Below are 10,201 nucleotides of genomic sequence, written 5' to 3'. Positions count from 1 at the left end.
GGTAGCTGGTCTTGTACCCTTGCATAATATTTTGCCAAACGTCTATGTATCTTTGTGAATTTGTGGTGGCTAAAAATCTCCACATATGACTTTTTAACATTCTATTAAAGTGCTCCACAATGCTGGCTTTCAATCAGTAGCTGTTGCAAAATGATGAACATTGTTTTTTTTTCATCAAATCTTGAAAATGTTTATTAAAAAATTCCGTACCCTTATCCAAACTGCAATCTCTTTGGAACATGTCCCTCTTTGATTAGACTCAAACGCTGTCCCCAGTGAGAGAGTGTTTTCCACTGCAGGGGACATTGTCACAGCACAGAGAGCAAACCTCTCACCAGATAATGTGGACATGATGGTTATTCTGAAGAAGAATTTTCAACTCCCTTAAATCAAATCCACAACGAGTTTGGTTTTCTTAAGAGAAAGAAGTTGTTTAATTGTTTAATGTTTACTTACTTGATTTGTGGTTTAGAGCACAGACAGTAAGCCTCAGTTTACCTCAGTGCGAAAAAACCCTGCTCAGTGTTTTTCTTTGTAAATGTAAGATTGATTGAAGAAGAATTTTAAAAATGCTCGAATCATCTCCACTATGGACTTTAGTTCTGTTTGTTTTTCAACAGTATTTTATTACAAAGAAAACAGAAGTGTTATAGCTTTGGCTATATAGTTTAATTTACTTAGGTTTATTGTTAATAATTTGCATAGTTAATATTGTTATTTGGTGTTCAGTTTATACAGGTTTTTCAAATGTTATTTAATAAAAATATTTTTTTTTCCTCAAAATATCTTTTGAACTGTTTTGTCAAAGCCCCCCCCCCCCATATCGAGGTTTGTATCGTACCGTGGGTCAACAATCGTGATACGAACCGAATTGTGGGTTTGGTGTATCGTTACAGCCCTACTACACACGCATCCCATATTGTCACACCACTGGCGATGGAGCGCTGCTTTGCCAGAGATCAACGGGCGTCGAAGACGACTTTTTTTTGCTGTCCTTGTACAGCAACTTTTTCCTGATTTCTTGCAGCTTTGCGACAATGAATGGGTCGTCTCGTACTTCTTGCAGGATAGCTCCGGTTGCTCCTTAAATCCTCAGAATGTTGTTGGTCTTCAGACGATGGTCTGAAGGTCGGGTTTTAAACAGCATGCGACACAGCTCACCAAAATGTTAATCGAAATAATAGGCGTGAGGCCAAAAAACAGACAGCTATGTTGCAGCTGGCTCGGATGGTCCATTGCACAACCCTCGCATTCCTCCCTCAGTTTGATGTTGATGATGTGTTGCGCCAGCCAGAGGCGACAGCGGCAAACTCCATCGGTGACAGAATGGAGAAAAAACCTTGGGAGAAACCAGGCTCAGTTGGGGGCCAGTTCTCCTCTGACCAGACGAAACCAGCAGTTCAATTCCAGGCTGCAGCAAAGTCAGATTGTGCAGAAGAATCATCTGTTTCCTGTGGTCTTGTCCGGTGGTCGTCTGAGACAAAGTCTTTACAGGGGATCTGTCTCTGGGGCTCTAGTTGTCCTGGTCTCCGCTGTCTTTCAGGGCTGTAGAGGTCCTTTCTAGGTGATGATCCACCATCTGGGCTGGATATGTACTGAATTCGGGTGACTGCAGTGATCCTCTGACTTGGATACAGACTGGATCTGGTGGCTACGGTGACCTCGGAATAAGAGAGAAACAGACTAATATTAGCGTAGATGCCATTCTTCTAATCATGTAGCAAGTACATCAGGTGTTATGGGAAGTGTGTTCCCGGTTCCGGTTTACCTAATTAATCCAGCCTAAAAATCCTTTAACGGATTTGGATATTAGAAGTGTATTAGTATGTTATGTGTAAGCCAGGTTAAAGAGATGGGTCTTTAATCTACATTTAAACTGCAAGAGTGTGTCTGCCTCCCGAACAATGTTAGGTAGGTTTATTCCAGTGTTTAGGCGCTAAATAGGAGAAGGATCTGTCGCCCGCAGTTTGACTTTGATATTCTAGGTTATTATCAAATTGCCAGAGTTTTGAGAACGCAGCGGACGTGGAGGACTATAATGTAACAAGAGCTCGTTCAAATACTGAGGTGCTAAACCATTCAGGGCTTTATAAGTAATAAGCAAGATTTTAAAATCTATACGATGTTTTGATAGGGAGCCAGTGCAGCGTTGACAGGACCGGGCTAATATGATCATACTTCCTGGTTCTAGTAAGAACTCTAGCTGCTGCATTTTGGACTAACTGGAATTTGTTTACTAAGCGTGCAGAACAACCACCCAATAGAGCATTACAATAGTCTAACCTTGAGGTCATAAATGCATGGATTAACATGTTTGCATTTGACATTGAGAGCATAGGCCGTAATTTAGATATATTTTTGAGATGGAAAAATGCAGTTTTACAAATGCTAGAAACGTGCCTTTCTAAGGGAAAGTTGCTATCAAATAGCACACCTAGGTTCCTAACTGATGACGAAGAATTGACAGAGCAGCCATCAAGTCTTAAACAGCGTTCTAGGTTATTACATGCAGAGCTTTTAGGTCCTATAATTAACACCTCTGTTTTTTCAGAATTTAGCAGTAAGAAATTACTCGTCATCCAGTTTTTTATATCGACTATGCTTTCCTTTAGTTTTTCAAATTGGTGTGTTTCACTGGGCCGCAAGGAAATATAGAGTTTAGTATCATCAGCATAACAGTGAAAGCTAACACCATGTTTCCTGATGATATCTCCCAAGGGTAACATGTAAAGCGTGAAGAGTAACTTCCCTAGTACTGAGCCTTGAGGTACTCCATACTGCACTTGTGAACGATATGATACCTCTTCATTCACTGCTACGAATTGATGACGGTCATATACATTTCCTTCTCAAAAAAAATAACATATTGTGAAAAGTTCATTATTTTTCCATAATGTAATGATAAAAATTAAACTTTCATATATTTTAGATTCATTGCACACCAACTGAATATTTCAGGTCTTTTATTGTTTTAATACTGATGATTTTGGCATACAGCTCATGAAAACCCAAAATTCCTATCTCAAAAAATTAGCATATTTCATCCGACCAATAAAAGAAAAGTGTTTTTAATACAAAAAAAGTCAACCTTCAAATAATTATGTTCAGTTATGCACTCAATACTTGGTCGGGAATCCTTTTGCAGAAATGACTGCTTCAATCTTAATCTCCATAAAGCTTTTCAGCAGATGGAAGCATGAAGTGCTCCAAAATCTCCTGATAGCTAGCTGCATTGACCCTGCCCTTGATAAAAACACAGTGGACCAACACCAGCAGCTGACATGGCCACCCCAGACCATCACTGACTGTGGGTACTTGACACTGGACTTCAGGCATTTTGGCATTTCCTTCTCCCCCAGTCTTCCTCCAGACTCTGGCACCTTGATTTCCGAATGACATGCAAAATTTGCTTTCATCCGAAAAAAAGTACTTTTGGACCACTGAGCAACAGTCCAGTGCTGCTTCTCTGTAGCCCAGGTCAGGCGCTTCTGCCGCTGTTTTCTGGTTCAAAAGCACACGCCTGTGCAATGTGGCTCTGGATGTTTCTACTCCAGACTCAGTTCACTGCTTCCGCAGGTCCCCCAGGGTCTGGAATCGGTCCTTCTCCACAATCTTCCTCAGGGTCCGGTCACCTCTTCTTGTTGTGCAGCGTTTTTTTGCCACACTTTTTCCTTCCCACAGACTTCCCACTGAGGTGCCTTGATACGGCACTCTGGGAACAGCCTATTCGTTCAGAATTTCTTTCTGTGTCTTACCCTCTCACTTGAGGGTGTCAATGATGGCCTTCTGGACAGCAGTCAGGTCGGCAGTCTTACCCATGATTGCGGTTTTTAAAAGCCTCAGGAATCTTTTTGCAGGTGTTTAGGAGTTAATTAGTTGATTCAGATGATTAGGTTAATAGCTCGTTTAGAGAACCTTTTCATGATATGCTAATTTTTTGAGATAGGAATTTTGGGTTTTCATGAGCTGTATGCCAAAATCATCAGTATTAAAACAATAAAAGACCTGAAATATTTCAGTTGGTGTGCAATGAATCTAAAATATATGAAAGTTTAATTTTTATCATTACATTATGGAAAATAATGAACTTTTTCACAATATGCTAATTTTTTGAGAAGGACCTGTAAGTACAATGTAAAACCATGCTAATGCACTTCCATTAATGCCAACAAGGTGTTCTAGTCTTTGCAAAAGAATAGTGTGGTCAATAGTGTCGAACGCAGCGTTAAGATCCATTAGCACTAATAGAGAGATACAACCACGATCAGATGATAAGAGCAGGTTATTTGTAACTCTAAGTAGAGCAGTCTCAGTACTATGATACGGTCTAAATCCTGACTGGGAAATCCTCACAGATGCCATTTTTCTCTAAGAAGGAATATAATTGTGAGGATACTACCTTTTCTAGTATCTTGGACAGAAAAGGGAGATTCGAGATCGGTCTATAATTAACTAGTTCTTTGGGGTCAAGTTGTGGTTTTTTTGATGAGAGGCTTAATAACAGACAGTTTGAAGGTTTTGGGGACATACCCTAATAACAATGAGGAATTAATAATAGTCAGAAGAGGATCTATGACTTCTGGAAGCACCTCTTTTAGGAGCTTAGATGGAATAGGGTCTAACATACATGTTGTTGGTTTAGATGATTTAACAAGTTTATACAATTCTTTCTCTCCTATAGTAGAGAATGAGTGGAACTGTTCCTCAGGGGATCTATAGTGCACTGTCTGATGTGATACTGTAGCTGATGGCTGCATGGTTACAATTTTATCTCTAATAGTATCGACTTTTGATGTTAGGTGTAAAGTAAAGTCATTACTGCTGTGATGTTGGGAAATGTCAACACTTGTTGATGCTTTATTTTTCGTTAATTTAGCCACTGTATTGAATAAATACCTGGGGTTATGTTTGTTTTTCTTCAAAAAGAGATGAAAAGTAATCAGATTTAGCAGTTTTTAATGCTTTTCTGTAAGATAGGTTACTTTCCCTCCAAACAATACGAAATACCTCTAGTTTTGGTGTTCCTCCAGCTGCGCTCCATTTTCCGGGCTGCTCTCTTTAGGGTGCGAGTTTGCTCATTATACCACGGTGTCAGACTGTTTTCCTTAACCTTCCTTAAGTGTAAAGGAGCAACTGTATTTAAAATGCTAGAAAAGAGAGAGTCCATAGTTTCTGTTACATCATCAAGTTGCTCTGAGATTTTGGATATGCTAAGGAATTGGGATACATCAGGAAGATTACTTACAAAGCAGTCTTTTTGTGGTAGAAGTGATGGTTCTACCATATTTGTAACAAAAAGTAGAATTTACAGTTTTTAGCTATATGAAGTTTGCACAAAACTAAATAATGATCTGAGATATCATCGCTTGGCTGCATAATTTCAACACCATCAACATCAATTTCACATGACAGTATTAAATCCTAGAGTATGATTTCGACAATGAGTAGGTCCTGAGACGTGTTGTCTAACCCCAATAGAGTTCAGAATGTCTATAAATGCTGATCCCAATGCAGCTTTTTCGTTATCAACATGGATATTAAAATCACCAACAATTAAAACTTTATCTGCAGCCAGCACTAACTCGGATGTAAAATCAGCAAACTCTTTAATAAAGTCTGTATGGTGCCCTGGTGGCCTGTATACAGTAGCCAGTACAAACATCACAGGGGATTTATCAGTAACATTTGTTTCTCTGGATAATGTTATATTAAGCACCAATACTTCAAACGAGTTATACTTGAAGCCTGCCCTCTGAGAAATCCTGAAAACATTGTTATAATTTGAATGCAACACCTCCCCCTTTACCTTTTGGACGCGGCTCATGTTTATAACAGTAATCTTGGGGTGTAGACTCATTTTAAATAATGTAATCATCAGGTTTTAGCCAGGTTTCTGTCAAACAGAGTGCATCTAGATTATGATCAGTGATCATATTATTTACAAAAAGTGCTTTCGTAGAAAGGAATCTGATATTCAATAAGCCAAGCTTTATCATTTGTTTATCCATATTGCATCTGTTTTTTATTTTTTGAACCTCAATTAATTGTTGCTCTTAAATTGGTTTGGACGTTTTTTTTGTTTTTTCTAGTTCGCGGAACAGACACAGTCTCTATAGTGTGAGACCTAGGTAAAAGAATCTATATGTGCTGAGAATTAACTGATTTCTGTGGCATTAGGCGGCTTGCAGACGGTCAGTTTAGCCAGTCTGTCTGCTTCCTGACCTGGGCCCCAGTTAGTCAAGTGCAAACTCTAAGACTATATGTGATTTTTGTAGGTAGAAGTGCGGCACCACCCCAGGAGGGATGAAGACCATCTCTTTTCAACAGGTCAGGTCTGCCCCAAAAACTCGCCCAATTGTCTATGAAACGTATGTTATTCTGTGGGCACCATTTAGACATCTAGCCATTGAGTGATGACAATCTGCTATGCATCTCATCACCACGGTAAGCAGGGAGGGGACCAGAGCATATTACAGTGTCTGACATCATGCTTGCAAGTTCACACACCTCTTTAATGTTATTATTAGTGATCTCCGACTGGCGAAGTCGAACATCATTAGCACCGGCGTGAATAACAATCTTACTGTATTTACGTTTTTTAGCATTAGCCAGCACTTTTAAATTTGCTAAGATGTCAGGCGCTCTGGCTCCCGGTAAACATTGGACTATGGTGGCTGGTGTCTCTATTTTCACGTTCCATACCATAGAATCGCCAATAACTAGAGCACATTCACCAGGGTTTCTCAGTGGGTGCATCACTGAGTGGGGAGAACCTGTTTAATATTTTGATCGGAACAGAAGAGTGGTGTTTAGACCCACGACTATGCCGCCTCACAGTCACCCAGGTGCCCTGCTGCAAAGGCCCCTGTTACTGGAACCGAACAATGTACAGGAGTCCCTGAGCTAGACGCATCCAAAGCCGTATCTATAGCCCTCACATTCTTACTGTCTTCAATTAAAGTTTGGATGCGTGTCTAAATTCTGAAATCTTCTCTGTCAACCTAACTATTTCCCTGCATTTATCACATGTGAATCCCTCGTCACCGACAGAGAGAGATAAACTATACATGTGGCAAGCAGTGCAAATAACAATAGCAGGAGAAGCCATTACTTACCGTGCTTGATGAAAGATTTCTTACCACAGTTGTTTGATGAACTTGTGAAAAACCAGAGAGAGAGAGTAGCGAGAGAGAGGAGAGGAGGAAAGAAAACAGGGATAGGCACAAATGGAAACGCTAATGACAAGCTAACGAGTGCTAACACGATGCAGGTGCACTGCACTCGCGGATTTTAAAATAAAAGTGAACGATCAAATTAATCAGATTAGATTGATAGATAATATCAGAAATATGGTGGGAATTGTTATATTTTTATCACTTTAAACAAGAGAGAGTGATAGTAAGATAAAGATTCTGCAGAAAAACAAAGCTACACGGAGCTACGATCACAAAACAGCAGCCGATTATTTAAGTCTATAAATTGTCTACTTTCATTTGTGTACACTCACAATATCAACAAAACATTGTGCTATAAATATACAGGGTGCACTATCAGTCTTCTCAGTCTCCACGCATATCTCTTTTTGAAAACGCGTCACTTATATGCAGTTAGTCATGTCAAAAACAAACATTATGTGACAAAGTAATCAGTATGAAACCAACAATTGTCCATGTGAGACACGCAACATATACCACATCCATAAAAAAAAGCAGCGAGACTTTTCTTCAAGTTCATCTCGGCTACTGTTTATTTCTGGAAGAAGACATGCTGAGAAGAATAATCTTTGGATTACTTCAGAAAAAGAAGGAGATGCGACTTGTGGTTTGATCCAGCGGAGGATATGATTTATGTTAATTAGTGTTTATTATGTTGGGTTAATTGAGCTTTTTTATATATATATATTTTCCTCAGAAAAAGGAATATCATTTACACGAGTAAGTATTTTTTATTAGCCTACTTGCATTTTTATAAGTGAAACATTATGAAGTTTTATTCACTGCATCTACATGTCTCATGACGCCAGGATGTTTTTTGTTTTTAAATGTTCTATAAAACAGACAGCAATGCGATATTAAAGTAATATGAGTTATAATGTTAATAATATTAGAGTAAGAAAACTGTTCATATACTTTGGAAATGCTAGGTATGTGATGTTTATTTATATACTTCAACATGACACATTACCAGTCAGTAAATTTTTTTAAACAGCAAGATTTTTTAATGTTTTTTTTAAAGAATTCTATTCTGCTCACCAAGCCTGCATTTATTTGATCCAAAATACAGCACAAGAAGTAGTATTGTGAATATTTTTATTATTATAATAACTTCTTTCAATTTGTATATATTTTAAAATGTAATTTATTCCTGTGATCCAAGCTAAATTATCAGCATCATGTGTGTGTGTGCCTTTTTTTTTTTTTTTTTTTTTTTGTGTATATATATATATATATATATAAAATTGATCAAAAGATCATAAATTATAAAAGACATGATGATAAAGACATTTACGTGGTCACAAACACAGGCAGGGTCGAAACACACAGCGACCGGACATGGTATGGGGAAAAACACAAGAGCAGTCCAGTAAACAGGCGTGGGTCGATCGACGGTGAACTATATCCAAGAGGGCTACCGGTATATTGAGGGCAAGACACAAGAGCAGTCCAGTTAACAGGCATGGGTATCGGTATATTGAGGGAACAGCAAGACAAAAGGTGCTGGCACAGATGGCCTCCATAGCCATGACAGAACAGTCAGAGTTGATAAATAGATACCACTGACAAACCTCTGGAGGTTCTACATCAGTATCATAAGGAAACAGGGAGAGTTCATTATTGTGCACCACCACTGTGCAAAAAGCTGAAGCAAACAACCGGCTCGGGAGGTTCTGCAGCATGTGCTGCTACGTCTGGAGAAACTGCAGCGGGCGCCATCGCTTCTGGGGACACGAGAGTGAGAGCCACTACCTCAGAAGGTTCTGCAGCGTCAGCCGCCACCTCTGGAGACATCATAGTGGCCGCTGCCTCTGGGAGTTCTGTGGTGATGTATGCAGCCCAAACACACCCTAAAGCGATCCCCATTATGGGAAGCACCACAGACAGGGGAATCAGTTCAGGAACAGAGGGACTAGGATAAATGGATCTGGGGATGCCAGCTGCACGTGCTGACACCAGCGGTGGATCCTCCATGCTGGATGCCAGTCTGGAAAGACTGAAGAACTCTGAGTGCAACAGACAGGAAGTGACAGGCTCTTGATGAACTAATGAGACGTGACAGGCCTCTGGACAATCAGCGGAGATTATGATGAGCCTCTGGACGATCAGCTGTGACATGACGAGACTCTAGACGATGAACAGCTGAAATGTGACGTGACTCTGGGACGAACAGCTGAGACGTGACGTGAATTAGGAAGATCAGCTGTGACTTGAACGTGACTTGACGACTCATGAAGATCAGCTGTGACGTGACTTGACTTGACTTGACGACTCATGAAGATCCTCAGCAATGGAACTTGACTCGTGAAGATCAGCTGTGACTTGACTTGACTCATGAAGATCAGTGGTGACTTGACTTGATTCAGGATTGGCAGCTGTGACATAACGGGCTGCTGTTGTGTCCGCCATTTTCTGAGCATACTCTAGTGTGGCCGCCATTACACGAGTGAGTGCGGGGTCGTGTTCCTCCGCCACACCCACAGTGAACGCTGAACCAACAGTAAACAAAGCATAGTCCATAAACTGACTGAGAGATGAGCGGGGGACCTTCATGGATTAAATGTGATTTGAGGGGCTGATTAATGCCCTCACAAAAGAAGTATATGAGCCTATAAATATTCTTGAAGTCTATAAATACTCTTGAATATAGTCCCTCGAGTGATCATGTGCCTTGTTCGAGGGCTAATAACAGTCTTGCAATGTGCAGATCTATTTGCAAAGCTTTTATTATAAGACGTGGTCACAAACACAGGCAGGGTTGAAACACCAGCAAACAGGCATGGTATGGGCAAAACACAAGAGCAGTCCAGTAAACAGGTGTAGGTCGATCGACGGTGAACAAATCCAACAGGGCAAGACAAAGAGAGTCGGGTGTAGGGTATCAGACCCGAATCAGACAATTCAAGAGTCAATCAAGAACATGATTGAAACACATTATCCCACTTATTAAACGGCTACTTGCCACATAAGTAAATAATTAGACGCAA

The sequence above is a fragment of the Cyprinus carpio genome, unplaced genomic scaffold (genome assembly GCF_018340385.1).
Source record: "Cyprinus carpio isolate SPL01 unplaced genomic scaffold, ASM1834038v1 S000006515, whole genome shotgun sequence".
In the NCBI taxonomy this organism is placed as follows: Eukaryota; Metazoa; Chordata; class Actinopteri; order Cypriniformes; family Cyprinidae; genus Cyprinus; species Cyprinus carpio.
The sequence above is the reverse complement of the archived record's forward strand: the minus strand, read 5'-3'. Positions refer to the sequence as shown.